The following is a 16,607-nucleotide window of genomic DNA, read 5'->3' as shown; positions in this document are numbered from 1 at the left end:
GTTCCAAGCAAAAGAAGAAAAAACAAGCCGGCGTTCGCAACGAAGCACTAATCCTTTTTTCTTCCGGTCCTGCAGTGACAGACGTCAGTGATTGCCTTGATCGTGCGGTGCGCAGGGAGCGTGCGCCGGTTCAACCGCACCAACCGGAGAAACAAACAAACGAAGCAACCTGCGGAGGGACCCGCAGCCGTTGTCTTCGCGGTGACATCAGCGATCGTGGCGGCGCGTCACGAAGCCTCTCGCTGCCGCGTGGCGCCGCTCTGCTCGCATAAATTGGCCAAACGGGCGTCACGAGCGTCTCTTCCGGTGGCTGACTGCCTTGTCGGCGTCGCTGCCGCGTTGGCTTCGTGCTCGGCAAATCTGCGGCCGAGTCGGCGGCCGCGCTTTGACAGCAGTGGTGGATACATTTGCTGCGAGCCGACGTGTCGAGTGGTGCCCGAATGCGACTCAATTCGTGCACAGTCCGCTTTAACGCGTCCAATCAGCCTTATGTGACAGCTCAGTGCACGCTCTGGCGGAGAAATCGATCGCGTGTATCGAAGTGCCTGCATTTTGATGTCCGGGGCTAGTGCAGAGAGAAAAGGAAACTTGTGCATGCAAGCTATCTACACCGAGAGTATAGGGGAAAGTATGACTACCGAGTCATTTCGATGAGTGTACTTCGTGCGACCTCATCGCTCGCGTGAAAGCCCACAAGGCAGGGCATTTTCTTTTTTCGAACTAAACTTCAGAACGAGCTCCAAACTTGGCAAAGCCACAGCTTCGCCTATTGGTTAGCGATGACATGTTCGAGGGGAAGACATTTTCCAGCTGCCAAGTCCACAGTGACGAAGGTAACGAAAGAGGTCTTCTCAATAGAGCACCCCATCGCAGCTCATGTGTTTTTCTCATTCAAGAGAAATGAGGTGCCGTCCATGATTTCGATATCAGTTAAATGGTTTTTCGCATCATTCTGCTGTTTTAAAGAGTTCCGATGAGAGCCTGTGGTTACTTATGGAAAAACACTCATTTTTCGGCTACAGAAAATCGCACACAGTTAGCGATCAAACAGTATGACTGTGGGGCCCGAAAAAAAAAAAACTTTCTGTCCTGTACACTGGGTTGAGCGCACGTGCATTCTTGACTGTGCCGCGCATGCTCAGTAAGCTGCCTGTGTGAAATCCGCCAAACGGAACGCCGCTGCCACACTCCGCTGACAATATACCTGCGCCACAAGTGCTAAACTTGAAAAAGTGTTTAGACGATAAACGAAAACCCCACACGCACACAGCGCAGACTCCCAATCGTTTTAGTCAAAAACGACACGAGGCACAATACTTTCCAGCTCAGAAACAATATGGCGGACTTGTCGCTTATCAAGCAAGAGAACCGCAACACGTGAGACATTCATTACTGTCAATGTCGCACCAGGCCGAGAACAAAGCGCGTTTAAAACACTACACCCTCGAAATCAGAAACGTCAAGGCCTAACGGCGCGACGTAGGCCACGATAGGCCATAAGAAAGCAGACCTCAGTGTGCACCTGCAAGCGAGGTTAGCATCTCTTTGCTCGTCTTGACGCTTCATTCTTTACTCTTTTCTTGCGTGCAGAAATTTCGCCCTTGGTGTGTTTACATGCTTCTGTTGCATTTGGTCCCTTAATCATTGTTCGCGTTTTCCCTATCTATAATATCCCGCCTGCAACAATGCCTTCGGGCGACATGTAGTGCCGCGGTAAATAAATAAGGAAGTAATGGGCGTTGCAAAGGGTTGAAGACGGGGAAACACCACGTAGTTTATACACTCGTGCGCCCTAAGGGCCTCGCTCACGTTACACAAGGCGGTGCGTAGAATCAAATTTTCTGGCAATGTCACATCGGCGCTTTTGGGAAACAAATATGCATGTTTTTATGCAAGTGTGATGTGCACACGAAATCGTCGGGGGATTTTCGAACGCGGTGCGTCGACAGTGGTGCGTCGGACGGCGGGGCGCTGCGCGTGCCAGCGTTGCGCTTGTGCTCGCCCGAATGGTGTGTGCGAGGCGACGGCGACGAAGAGCGTGGCGAGCACGAGGAGAGAGGACGTGTCAGAAAACCGAGGTGTAAAGGAAGGCAGAGCAGCGGGGATCGTGTCATTCAAGCGTGGAGGTGGAAGCCGATGGACTGAGGGTCCGTGCTGCCGAAAGGCATCCTTGGATAGCCTGCATTAAGCCTCCGCCGTTTCGGGACGCCGTCGACGGGTCTCAGCTACGCCTTTCATTTCTGCTGCTGACAAGTTCTTCGGGCTGTTGACGGGAGACCACCAGCGTCTCCCTGTGTTGCTTTCCGCTCCTACTACCCCTTGGCTCCCTTCCACCGCTTCCTTCGGCGCAACGCCAGCGACGCGTCCGCCCTGTATGCAAGGCATCCCTGCCTCACCTGGGACACTCAGTACCTGGCGAACTCCTTCCTTTATTCTGTGGTGTTGTACGCGTGTTGAATGTGTGTTTTTTCTTGTTTTTCGTTTCGTATCGGCTCATTTCCTTTAGATTATAAATACGGCTTCGTTTTGTTTTGTCTGTTCTCTTTCTTTCGTTCGAACCTGCGCGCGATAGCTTTCCCCTTCAGAAAGTCGGGGACGCGTTACCAATTCGCGACAGCAAGTAATATACTAAAGTCCGAGTTGATGAAATCTGAACAATTTCCAAATAAAGAGTAAACAGCGACCGTAAACTGTACACTTAACAACACCTATGTGTAATCATTAAGCCACTCACCTCCAAAGATTGCCCTCCTGTGCCGGCCAGCAAATTTGGTGATCTCATTCTCGCCACTTTATTCTCTGCCACCCCTTGCCTACGTTTCCTCTCCTTTGGTGTCCACTCTGTGGGCCTCGCTTTGATTGATTACCTATGGGATATATATTCATATAAACATTCTTTTCATATTTAGTGTGCGGTACAAAAAATACATGAGGTTATTTGTGCTACAGAAGGAGTTCCCGAAGTAAAGCTGTCCGGGGGACCTCCTGTTTAGGAACTAAAAATTACAACAAACGAATTACAGATATTTTGCGTTTATCTCCTAATCCATGTTGCGATATTTCTCTATTGAGATGTGCATGTCCATAATTTTTATTTTTGTCGCTACCTGCATTTGTCCTTAATGCGAGATCCTAAAGGGACCCTGAAGACAGAATGAAGTTGACCTATATCGAGAAACGACCCCTTTGTGATGAAAAAGAAGCTGCTTCAAGTGAAAACTAAGCTCCTATTAGCTAGATAAGGGTGAAAAATTGAACCCATGTATCGCCATCAGCGGCTCATTTCGCAAGTAAACTGCATGAGTCGACGCAGCTCTTTTTTTACGCAGATCAGAGAGGCTAGGTTACACCGCCACCCACTTCCAGCTGGAATCGAGTGGAGGCAAACGTTTCAAATACACTTTCTTCAGCAATAAACGCTTCTTTGTCTGGCGGAAAAACGTGACAATAGCCTGAAGCAGTCACAAAATCGATGTTTACTAAGAAAAATTGGTTGAACTTGTCCTAAGTGTTTCTTTAGGCTTGATTATTGGCCTTCATATTCTGGCTCGTTGGGAGAATGCCGGCATGATACAACTGCTACAGAAGATAAGAACGTTATTCAGACAAGTAAAAGCGCCTCGGAGTTCGGCTACAAGGAAGTGAAATGCCTCCAGAATATGACACTTACTCGAAAAACATCAACGCAGTACACTGAGCCCAATTAAACAAGCACTTCCACCACGTCACTTGAAGCAAACATGATGCTCTTTGAATAAAAGAAAATGGGCCGAGCAAGTTGAAGTCGTGATAATGATTAGCTTTGAACCGACAGAATTATATTTTTAAAAACCCCGAAAGTGCATGGTGTTAGGCTCCTGTGGGTCCCGCATGACCAGTTGAGGTTGCGGCAGTCGCTAAAATCCCTTAAATTAATCCTAAAGCCCCTAAAGTTAACCCAAGAGGGGGCCGACATACGTCGGCCCTCTATGGGCAGATGCAACTCACGTCTGCGTCAAGTATCCGACAAGGGGCTGACATGAGTTGCATGTTGGAATTTGGGCCCGGTTAGCCCTCGTAATACCGGTACTGGACCCACGCAGGGTCAACACGGGTAAGTCCATTTTTCTGCTTGGACCTGTCGGCCCTAGGCAGCCTCCCCGGGTCTGCACAGCTCAGGGGTCGGCGCTGCCTCTCAGATGCTTACATTGGTCCTTGGTGGGGACGTGTGTACAACCGGAGTCGGCTCTATGCCGGTGTGGGAAGGGCTAACTCACAAGAAGGACCGGCGTTCGTCCCTATGGGCTTCCTGCGTCGTTCCAATGCACGACTGATGAGGAACTTGGTGGGTCCCCTACATGAGATCGATGTAGACCAGAGCATGAGAAGCTCCGCCTAGGACCAATGGAAAGGTATTGTGAGCTTGTGCCAATACGGGCTTGGGTTGCAAAGCCCACATTGGCCCCATACTGCCTACCCACATCGGACCCACAGAGGTTTCCAAATCAAACCCGGTTTTTCTTTTAGATGGGGTGGACATATTTGCTTCTAGTAACGTTTCCTGCGGAAGGACACTTGCTTAACTGTTCTGACATTTAGTAAAATAGTCCAGGGGTCACACAATTTGTGGGCAAGTTTTCCTTCTAACACATATAATTATTATTTCGCAGTTATAAGTGTCAGTTTTCTTGAGATTTTTCTAGCAGAAAGAGTGTTGCTGTTCATTCTATTATGGCTTTTTGAGGCTAATCTTCACAAAGAAATTATACGAATGGTTAGAAGATGATGTTTTCTAGAAAGCAGTGCCCTCTGGAAAAGACACGATCTCGCTTTTATAAGCCTTAATACTTTCTTTTCCGTAGATATCAATAAGCTGTAGTTTATGACGTGTTAATAGCTGCCAAATTAGCTCCCAGCGCGCTTTATTCTCCTAGTGTATCCCATTTGACGGTCCGAATCTACTATCACTATTAGGCCTTTAAAGATGTCCTATCTTGAGAGTCCCACCTATTTGTGAACAGGGCATAACAAGATAACAAAAAAAGAGAATAGGAAGGCAAGACAAAGTGAAGCAATAAGCAAAAGCCGACACAAGTACACTTTTATTCTCTGTTCCACATAAATTCCAGTGCAAGCCTCTGTTCCACATATTCTAACTGGAACGAAGCTCGTCTCAGGTTTCTTAAGGCAATAACAATAGGAGGGTCATTAAGGCGACAGTTGTTCGCCGGCGTGCGTGTGGAGTCTACACCCGCCAAGTTGTGTTTAGGGGGCTTTCCCTTTTTCCTCCGGCCACCTGCCAACCGGTTCCTCTCCCCTCCCTCACTCCAAAGTAAGGGAGAGGAGGGAGACGCCGGACGAGAAATGAGTCAGAAAAAATGAAAATGGTTAAGTGGAAAATGACTCGGACAACAGCAGGCTTACGCACAAAAAATTGGAGGGGACACTTAAGCACCGCTTTCAGGGTATGACACGATAGCGTAACGGGTTAATTGCCATATATGAAGAAGGTCATTTTCTACTGTGCATTCATAGATCCCTGGGAGTCATCATACCCCTCCTGGCGCAGTGGCGCAACGGTTAAGTGATGCGCCATTACCCTGCCATGGCAGGTGCTCTCAGTGGTGGGCCTTGTGCGACCTATGGGTTGCTCTTCTCGAGCAATCAGTTATTAATTTAACTGCCACCTGCCACGATGGGCAGTTTGCTCGCTATCCGGTGGGTAGGTTGTAATGACGTCGCAAGGTCACCTGACCTAGGTGGTCGACCTGCCTCCTAGGTTGCCCTTTGGAGGCCACCTGCCAGAGCCATGCTTGTAATTTTTCGCTCACAACGCCGACACCAGATTTTCTGGTGAACGGGGCCTTTAACGCTGTCGCGTTAAATTAAACAGCCTCCGGTAGAGCTATACCTGGGAAAAAAGGGGGGTTGCGGGAGCTATTCCTTTTCGTATTGCTCGGGAAGAGCAACTTGGGTCTCACAAACACCATTGTTGGCTATTTTTGAAACACACACCTGCCGGAGAAGTGTTGAATCCTTCGTCATTGTGCCGATATTGGCATGAGGAGTGGCCGCGATCTAACAATGTTGCACATTTTGCGCAGTTGCGCTTTCGGAATTGGAATAGGCTGCGGACAATGAATACAGCCGGAATTGGAATAGATGGCGAGTTGAAGAATACTATTACATTTTCTCCGCATCAATCAAATTTATCGCCCTTAAATTTTTTGATGTCTGAAACAAACTTCTGCAGCCTTTTCCTAGACTATGTAGAGCGAGTTGATATTTCTCGGACGGCCAGCTCGTCGTTTTTCCTGGACCTTGGCTTCTTTGAGGTAAAATGTTTGGGAAAATGGGTCTTTGACCTCACCTTGAAAAGACGAAACACCTTAAGCCACGTCCTTGCGTCATAAAAAAAAGCATGATCTTCATCGTTTTTCGGCGATGCGGTTATATGGAACCGGGTCCCAATTACTTCTTGTCGCGTTTCAGAGAGAAACTGCTCGCCAAAGGAAAAGGAGGCATGGGGGGGGTTCCTTCCGCCCTTGGGCACTTGACTAGTGGGAGCGTGACATTGCAAAGCCAATGGCCTGAATATCAGTTGAGTCTCATACCCCTGGATTCTCCTTCGAGCCCAACGAACGTATCTAAGTTCCAAGTTCCCGCCAAAAGGGGGCCTCCGCTCGCTTCGCCTCGGCTGTATTGCCTGCGGCAGCGCTGCCTTCGTTCGCCCTCCTTTTTTCGCGAGTGGATTCCTTCGAACTTCTCATCAAGTGCGGCGCCCTGGATTATATCGTCCCCCTTCTACTTCGTGTTCCCCGCCGCTCTGCGGATGCATACCCCCGCACCCGTTATTGGGCAGAAACGTGGTGGCTAACAAAAAGGGTACAGCTTAAATTGAGGACAATACAGCGAGCTGTGAGAACGAAAAAAGTGAGGTACGACTCAGCGTCGTTGGTCCAAATGGGAATTCGGCTTCAATTCAAGGATTGGTTTTCACGGTCAAGCAAACTTCGGTCGAAAATTGACGAAATCGGACCGGTTCATAAGCGTTGGTTTTAGTATGATGGGCCGGACCGGTGAATGGCCTCAGTGTCTTAGCCTTAGGCCTAGCGCACTAAAACTTGAGGGTACACTTACCTAAGCAACGCCTAAGGGTATGACGGGATAAAGTTAATGGGTTAATGCTTATATATGCGGAACTGGTGATTCTTGACTTTACTTCCATAGATCGCTGTGAGTCCTTATGCCATTGCTTTCGCAGTGGTGCAGCGGTGAAGCGGTGCGCAACTGCCCTGCGATGGCAGGTGCTGCCACCGGTGGGGCTTGCAAGACCCAGGTTGCTTTTCCCGAGCGTCTTCAAGATCACGGGGAGAGGCTTCAAACAGACGAACATCGGCGAAATCTGCGACTGGTGGTTTTGGTGCTTGCGCGCTAAAAGACAAGGTCATTCCTTCAGGACTGAAAGGTGGTGAGAGATTCAGTTATTGCTTTCTGTGAGGAATTCGTTATTTGCAGACGGGAATACAAATTCTGTCCTCTCATATCTTTCCGCTCGTATCTTTTAAATTACAAAAGCGGCAGTGCATGCACAAGGTACCGCTTCAGACACTGCCTAAAATTTTACACGGCTGAGTGTTAAATAACCGCCACTCAGAGCTGGCAATTGTGCAAGAAATAAAAAAAAATACTGCGGGCCGAGTTCCCTTCGTCGAGGAATTTGGGCAGAGTTCACAGACGGAGGATATTTCACTTGGTACAAGGGTTCATTTCCCAGCGACATTCTTTAGCAACCACGGGGGACTCGGCGAGTGGTTCACTGTCACGCCGTGTTATTGCCATATTGTTGCTTCTATAACGCTGCGACATCTTCACACGCACATGCAATTGTGTGTGCTATTTTTCGTGGCTAATAGGGCTTGAGCACATTACAGGGACGGAAGAATGGCTCACTTGAAAATCTGAAGAAGATTACGGATGTTTAGAGCAGCTTCGGCCCCTTCCAGGCATGACATGATGCTGATGCCCGAGGAGTGAAGTCTTTCTAACACTCTTTGTTTTTTGGTCAGAGGGTGAAGTGGGTTATTTTTAACTCTTGACCGCGGTCCGAGCGACCTCCGGTTCATAATATCTGAATCTGCGCAAGCTCAAGAAATTCATTTTACGAGGTCAATTGCGGTGTCAATTACCCGAACGGTACTGAAGCCTCTTCGGTGTTGTGCTTTTCCTCGAAATTCTGCTAGAACAATCATTTTACTGAGACGTGGTACAGCTTCACTGTGGCGTGAAAGACGAATGTGCTATTGGATCGGCCCACCATATCGTAGCATTCCACCGAAATTGCTTCTAGGAAGCGTCGATCGGACAGTTCTAGGACAGTGCTTTAACATTCAGCGAGGGTGCGCTCGAACGGTACCACTGTTTCTTTCTAATACAGTTCTCTAACAGTCACCAGTACGGTAACCGCTATAACCACTATATGCGCCGACTCTTTCCGAAGGTATACGTAAAATGCAGTGTCTATCAGGAATAGCACGATTTGACCACAGCGGTGGCCTAGTCGTTTGAGCACCCGCCTCGCAGCGGTAGGTGCGGGATTCGATTCCCAGTGCCGCCGCGTACCCACCGGTGATACAACGGGTAAAAGCTTTCTCCTGGCTGATGCTCGGCTTCTTTAGGGTGAAATGCTTGGGAAATGGGTCTTGGACCCCACCTTGAGTATAAAAAAAAAACCTTGCGCCATGGCGCTCTTCGGCCGCAGATGCTCTTGCGCTATAAAAATTCATCATCATCGGCTATAAAGAGTGTAGAGAGTAGTACGTACGGGCTGGTGCATTCTTCCGCTTTATTTACATGAACGCGCGAGCGTTGACCGCCTAGTCGGTAAGCGCCGTATCGCGGAGCACAGTGGCGAAATGCGCGAGAACACGTGCGCCCGCGCAATGAATAGTCCGGTGCCAGAATCCTCTGCTAGAGGTTTCCGGGAGGCGGACTTAACTGCCGTTCCTTTTGAGCACATTATCATCTTTTTTTTTCTATGAACACTCACGTGGCAGCGTGGTAGCTAGGACATCTGATCACATTGTTTGGCTTAATACTTCACACTTTTCTTTGCAACACGAATGAAGGCGGCGCCGCGTTGCCTTTCCTAATATCTCCTCCGCGGCATCCCAAAAACATAACGAAGATGACAACGGACGCAAAAGGAAATGAAGATGGGTCCGTTATACGTATGAGCCTAGCAAAGGGCACTTACACCGGACCGTTTATTGCGCACACGCGATTATTGTACATTTGGCTGCTGTGCCCCGTTATCGACTCGGCGGCGATGCTCGCGCGTTCGCGTTAAAAAAATTGGAAGGGTGTACATATAGATCATGGCTTGGTAAAACCCGATTTCCTTCATTCGTCGACAGGACGAATGAAGCATGATTACTCTGCATATAACCGCAGCAGCGATCTTTTTTTTAAGTTAACGTAATAATTTGCGGCTCCATTATCACTTGTCGAACTGGCATTTGAGCATAGCCACAAGCGGACAGTAACTCCTCAATCGATGATATCCGGGGCGCAAGCGTCGTACGTGTATCCTCCGCAGCGGCGCTGTGGGGCGCGTGCGTCGTAACCTATCGGCCGACTCAGTGGCCGACCTTAGGAGCGTTGGAACGAGGAAGTGGACACGCCCCGCGCGCTCCAGGGGGGGAGGGAGGGGGTGCGCTAGGTGGGGGTTAAACCGAGGCAGCATAGGGTAAAGAGACGGAATGAATAAGCAACGCGCATTTCTTGTTCCCTCGCGATCGAGCGAGGCGCGCATTCACGACCAACCCGAAGGGGCCGCGGTTTAGGCCGAAGCATTCTTCCCTCTTCGAGCAGCTTCAAGGCGCTCAACCGGCGTTCGAATGGGGGTACCTTCCAGTGCAGTTCGGTGCAGCGTGGTAAACAAGGTGCGTGGTACAAAACGCGCAGCGGTTCATAACGACGGATAGTTGCTCGTTCTTAACACATTGTAATCATTCCTGGCTCGCTACTCGTTGAACGACTCACGTACCAGTTCAATTCTGAATAAACCACGTGACTGTTTCAAAGTGAAATCCAAAAGCGGACGGGCGCAGGAACATGATGGCTCGCTCAAACTGCGGTGCAGTGGACATAACGCGTGGTATCTCACGCGCTGCAGGGAACTGTCGATAGGCAGCGTGACAATGCTTCCCGGCTTTAGGAACACGCGTGTCGCGGTGATTGAGAGCTGCGGCCTTTTGAATCGGGCGCTCTTTTTATCTCTGCCGATAAAGAAAGAGGAGGGCGTGCGAAGAAAGGCATCCGCGGGAGTATATAGCTCGAACGCGATCGGGACTCCTCTGCCCGGGTGTGCACACTCGCCCGTGACGCAGAGTCCTTGGTGGTGCTCTTCACCTTGGAGTGTTGGGCGGTCGCCTGGTGACACCTCTTGGCTCGGCACTCATCCGGAAGTGACTGACGACCTGCGCGTGAACGTCCCTCATTGATCCGTGCTTCTTTATAGTCGCTGCAGACACAGCCTAATGTTAAAAAATGTGCTGCATCGCCAGTGCTGGCCGGGAGAACAGTTCATACTTTTTCACCATGCGATGGTAGTTGCTGAGTTTTACTGTTTAAACTGTTCCAGTCATTGGGCTATGCTGCCGCCAGCTACCACATATGCCAAGAATCACATATCAGGTACCCACGTCACACCTGTGATACAGAACGGGAAAATGCGGGTAATCTAAACGTCTGCAAACTTTATGAATTCTTAACGTACTCCAAGAAACGGTATTTTCCGCCACATTAATCAAATTAGCTGTCAAGGTGCCAGTTGCCAGGTGGGCAGGAGGCTTGACGAAAAGTAAATTCAATTCACGCAAAAGCTTACCCTAACCGTAAGGCATTCAGAAATTTCTGTGGCCTCAGTGGTTCATTTGCAGCTGACGGGAAATTCTCGACATTTGCCCTCTATTTTTTGCATTGGCCTGCGTATTAGTGTTGAGTTTTATTGTCCTGATGCGTTCCGTAATAATTAAAATCTGCAAACTTTGATTATCGTGTAAACCTAATCTCATAAATAAAAATTCTTAGCTTTTACGTTTCTACCATGCAGGGATCATTATTGCTGAAATCCTTGAAGTGCATAACTCTTGTTCGATGTTTTCAGTGCCACGATAAGAGATAAAAGTGATTCGCGTTATTTTATTTCGAGTTTTTTTTTTATCAATTTATTCCTGCTGCAGCGCTAGGCTGGATATTGCAGCAGTAGCATGAAACATAAGCCTTAGTCTATAGGATAGATAGGTTATCGCCTCATAGTACTTATATAACTGGACTGTTCCACTTGTGGCATAACCGAGAGTGTGGATCATGTACTAGTGGTGTGTCCGTTCTATGAGCACGAAAGACTAACGTTGACCGCTTGCTTAAAGCGTTTGGACAGCAGGCCACTCTTGGAGGACTTACTGCTAGGCGCTAGGCCGCAGAGTTGGAAAGCAGTCCAGGCAATATGGACATTTTCATATTTTTGGGCGACGTGGGCCTCAACTAGCGGTTGCGATGTCATCAAATGTGCGTGCACATATTATCATCTCTCATCTCACCACATCGCCACCTATCACGACCCTCTTTCTCCTCATATTACGTCGGGAGTACCCCAAGGGTGCGTCCTTGCTCCACTTTTATTTCTTATCTTCATTAATGATCTGCCCTCTAACATACAAGTTAAAATTAAACTTTTTGCCGATGACTGCATACTTTACAACGAAAATAACACTGTAAATGACCACGATGATTTAAACAGCGCCCTTCATGAAGTGGTAATATGGTGTCACAAATGGCAAATGGAATTGAACATTAAAAAAACAGCCTTCTTATGTGTAACCCGTAAAAAACAAAGGTCCGAATATGTGTACAGCATCAATAACATACCGCTCACCCGAGTTCACGAACACAAATACCTTGGATTAATCATTTCACATGATCTAAGATGGGAATCACATATTAACAGTATAGTATCATCTGCTTTAAAACGATTGTTCTTCCTTAGAAGACGGCTTCGAGAAGCGCCACCGGAGACCAAACTGTTAGCATATAACACATTTATACGATCAGTTCTCGAATATGGAAACACGATTTGGTTTCCCTACACACAACAGCTCATTAACAAACTAGAAGGAGTACAGAGAAAGGCAATAAGATTTATCTTTAACAAATACAGGACCAGTGATTCACCATCCCAACTACTAAACCAAGCATGTATTCTTACTTTACAGAAACGCGCCAGACTAGCACGACTAAAATTATTGTTCCAATTAGTTCATAACTCGTTAAACATAGATACTTCGTTATATATATCTGTAGATGAATCGAGACCATCCCGGCATAAGCACCCATTAACCCTTAGAGAGTACGCATTCCGAACCGACTGTTTCAGATATTCATTTTTTCCGCTTGCCATAAAAGATTGGAATAGTTTGAACCCCTCTATCACTACTAATACATCTTTGCAGAAATTTGTAACTCTGGTAGAAGAACAGTTGCGCGATAATTAAAATAGATAAATAAATAATAATTATACAAGTACAACAGACCGCTCGTATCACTGCATATAACAGCATCTGTATGAACATACTACTTACAATGTATAAAATCGCACCCTTTTCTGTGAAATATACTCTTTCGTTATGTGTTTTATTTTCTGCTATCTGTGTTTTTTTTTCCCATACTCATGTAATTACTTGCAAACAACAGTGTTCTTAATATATACCATTCCATTTGTATTCGCTTTGTACCTTCTTACTATGTGTCCATCCTGTAAAAATCCCAATGGGATTGACAGTATCTGAAATAAATAAAAAAAATATTCTCCTTCCCCAGTGCAGAGAAGCAGGCCAGATATCTCTTTCCGGCCCACTTATCTCTCTATCCATATCTCTGTGAAGAAGGAGGATCACGAATAAGATAAGGATCTGGCTAATTGACGGTTTGATAATTTCATATGGGCACTAATACAGATGTACTAATCTCACTCAAGTGCACAGGTATACAAAGAGCAGTATAGAATCGGCCAAGTGCGGGAGTTGGTGATTTGGTCGCCTCAGTGTCGCATACAAATGTACGTGATAGCAGAACTGACCGAATGAAATCATTCAGTGATCTGCATTTTCTTAAATGGTGCGGAAAAAAATATGAACAAAATGGTGTTAGCACCTACGTAGGTACGAGCCAGGTTCAGCCCGTGATCTCGCTCACTTCATATTCCTTTCCAAAAATGATAACTGTTGTCTAAGACTTGTTCTTTATTTGAGAGGATAAAAGAACAATCGAATGCTGAGTGCAAGAGTTCCAGTGATTCAGTGCGGCAATATGCAGAGGGTTGAGGACGGTTAGGAATTGGAGTGGGAATGAGGATGAGGAGTTGCGGTCACAACTATCACGTATTACACACACGGAGCTTGTTTTTTTTTTTTATTGGCCTAAAATAAAGCAAACGTAAGTCAAGGGTGAGCAAGAAGAACGTATACGACGTGTACAAACTCCATCGCGAGCTCTACACAAGTGTTCGAGACTGCAGAAGCAGGCAAATGTAGGGAAATGAGGGGCTCGTTATTTGAAGGAAGCCAACAGTCACGGAAACCAAGGCAGGCACAAGGGAATGTTTTTTTTTTCCTTTTTAACTAGTGGTGTTGATCAATTGGAAAATTATTATTGCAATTACTATACGGCTGAAAGGTAATTATTAAAAAGCAGGAGGAAAAACAACCACATACCACTGATGGGGTCCGAACCCACGAGCTCGGCGGCATGTGGTTGTTTTAACGCGACAGCGTTAAGGACCAAGTGTCGCAGAAAATCCGTTATCGCTGTCGTCGGCGTCATTGACCGTGAGCGAAAAATTCATGAAAAATCGCTAGAGAAGCAACCTAAGAGGGAGGTGGGCTATCTACGTCACGTGACCTAGCGGCGTCATCGCGACCTGCCCACCGGATTGTGAGCAAACTTCTCACCGTGGCAGGTGGCTGTTAAATTAATGATTGCTCGCTCGGGAAGAGCAACCTGGGTCACACAAGCCCCACCGGTGGCAGCACCTGCGATCGCAAGGCAGTGGCGCATCGCTTAACCACTGCGCCAGTGGTGCAGTGGCACCATACCCTTAAGGCGGATCGTAAGTGTCCCCTCAATTTTCTTCCTTTATGCTTTCCAATATATTATGATTAAGTCAGAAATTAATTACAATATTATTAGAGCGCAGCTCTTAGGCGCCCGTTTCTGCGTTCCGCGTGGTCGTCTTTGGCGTAACCGGCTGTCCACGTAGCGGAGCGAAGCGCCACATGGAATGTGCCTGCCAGGGGAAGATCCCGGAGGGTGGCTAGCAGCGTAACACGCCACCTGCCAGTGGTGGCAGGTTTAAAAAATTGTTAGGGTTTTAACGTAGTTGAAGCGGGCAGACGTGCGAAAGCATGTGTTTAGCCTCGTTGGCTCATTAGTGAGTCGTCGGCCCGTCTGACGACGATATTAGACTCAGGTTAAGCCCTGATCGAGGGTTAAGCCGATGGGATATGTTGGCGCCGCAGATGGGAGTCGAGGAAGACGACGATGTGCAATGCAGAGCGCGAGAGAGTGTGTTGCAGTTTAACACGAGGCGTCATTGGCTGTGGCGACAGCATAGCGCTCTCGCGCAGTGGCCAGAGAAGATGATCTGTTCGCTTTGCTGTGGGTTTGAATCCCAGTGGGGGCAGTGTTTGTTAACCCAAGGTCAAGGTCAAGTCTTCAGCGATGACCCGGCTTTTGCCGCTTTGGTCCCGAAGTAATGTTTGTGCTATAAAAAGATCAAGACATTCCCATATGCTTTCCTTGGGTTCGGTGACTGTTGGCTTCCTGCAGATGCACAAACTGCAGAAGAAATGCGGAGTACAAGACGGGTTAGCAATTTCTCTATCATTAATTTATTGTCTTTTGAAAAATTCATTAACAAAGCTCCAGGTAACCTTATTTTTACAACAGTTGCAACAAGACCTATGCATTTGTAGTTGGAAATCTTTACAATGAGAACGACTATTAAATGATGAACTGAAAAATGACAATAAATGTTTATACGAGAACAGCACGGGGGGGAGTGCATTTCTGCCAGTATTAACGTTCATTTGCATGTTGTGAACCCGTCGCAAAACCTAGCAAACAATCCCTGAAGCCAGCAGCCGGAATCATAAGTAAATGTTAATGATTCTTTAGAAGAAAACAGAGGTCAATACAGAGACGAATGTTAGAAGCAACCATATGACGCAAATCATGCGTGCATAAGAAAAAATAAGCAGCAGTCTAAACACAGCGCGTCGGAAATGCCTGGTCTCACTTCAATAGCACCAGGTTAGTTGCAGTGAAACGAACAAAAAGGGAATGCAAAGTGAACAACGTTATGGGAAGGTACCGATTCTTTAATCTATAAAAACGGCGTAACCTGATCGCCAGATTCGAGATAAGCGAAATGTAACGAGTGAACTGAGCTGTTTGTGTTATCGTGCTATAACTGCCTCGATACGGGCGTTGAAGGATAGACTGCACATAATTAGATTATAGAAAAATCATGATGACTCAGCCAGTGACGTGGTATGAGATAATGCATCACTGGAATATCAGTGAAACCGGCTTGCATATTTACAAAATACTTCTCATCGACAAATTTGTGATGTAGGAGAATTCTGATTAATTTCAGCGAAGAACAGTAGCACACGTCAACAACTTTTCGAATGTGTCTGCGAGGCGTTTTGGCCTGTGTCATATTACAATTCCATTTCTATTGTATTTAATTTTTTTTTCTTCTTGGTGATCGGTACAGCGACCCCTGGAGGGGGGGTATTGACTTCAATCTAACAATGGCGTTGTCGGGATGTCAATCGATCTAGTGGGTCACAAAGAGCGACAAAAGAAAAAAAAAGAATGCAGTGGCTTTGAACGACCACATGGAGTTGAGTTGAGGTGAGTTGAGTTGTTTAATGCTACAGGCGGGGTTAGCCTTGCTTATTCAGCCGGCAATTGCTCCACCGTACCGTCACTTATATGTTGAAAATGACCTAAACCCTGTCGGGCCTGCCCCGCTCTGCGCACAGTCACTTATAATAGTACATATTCCACTCCCGCAGTTACCATCTATGCACACATTCACTCACAGCAGAACATAGTCCACTCCAGAAGTCACCATCTATGTACATATTCAGTCACAGTAGAACATAGTCCATTGCAGTGCCACCATCCATGCACACATTCACTCACAGTATAACATGATCTGCTCCAGAAGACACCATTTACGCACACTTTCAATCACAGTAGACCATAGTCCGTTCCTGCTGTCACCATTTAGAAACAAGATCAGTGTCCAGCAGAAATGTTAAAAGAAGGCGTGCAGCCTCCCTCCTGCATTCCGGGTTTCCACTCGGGTAGACAACGTCCTGAACTGTACTATGAAGGGCTCCTGTCTTCTTGAAGGAAGCGAACATCAGATACCTTTACGCGTTGTACTCTGGACAAATACATAATATAATGATCAATATACCTGCATACACCACATAAAAAGCAAAGCGGAGACGATGCCATGCCCGTCTTATGCATCCAGGCAGAAGTGCGAG

This window comes from Amblyomma americanum, chromosome 6 (assembly GCF_052857255.1).
Source record: "Amblyomma americanum isolate KBUSLIRL-KWMA chromosome 6, ASM5285725v1, whole genome shotgun sequence".
In the NCBI taxonomy this organism is placed as follows: Eukaryota; Metazoa; Arthropoda; class Arachnida; order Ixodida; family Ixodidae; genus Amblyomma; species Amblyomma americanum.
The sequence above is the reverse complement of the archived record's forward strand: the minus strand, read 5'-3'. Positions refer to the sequence as shown.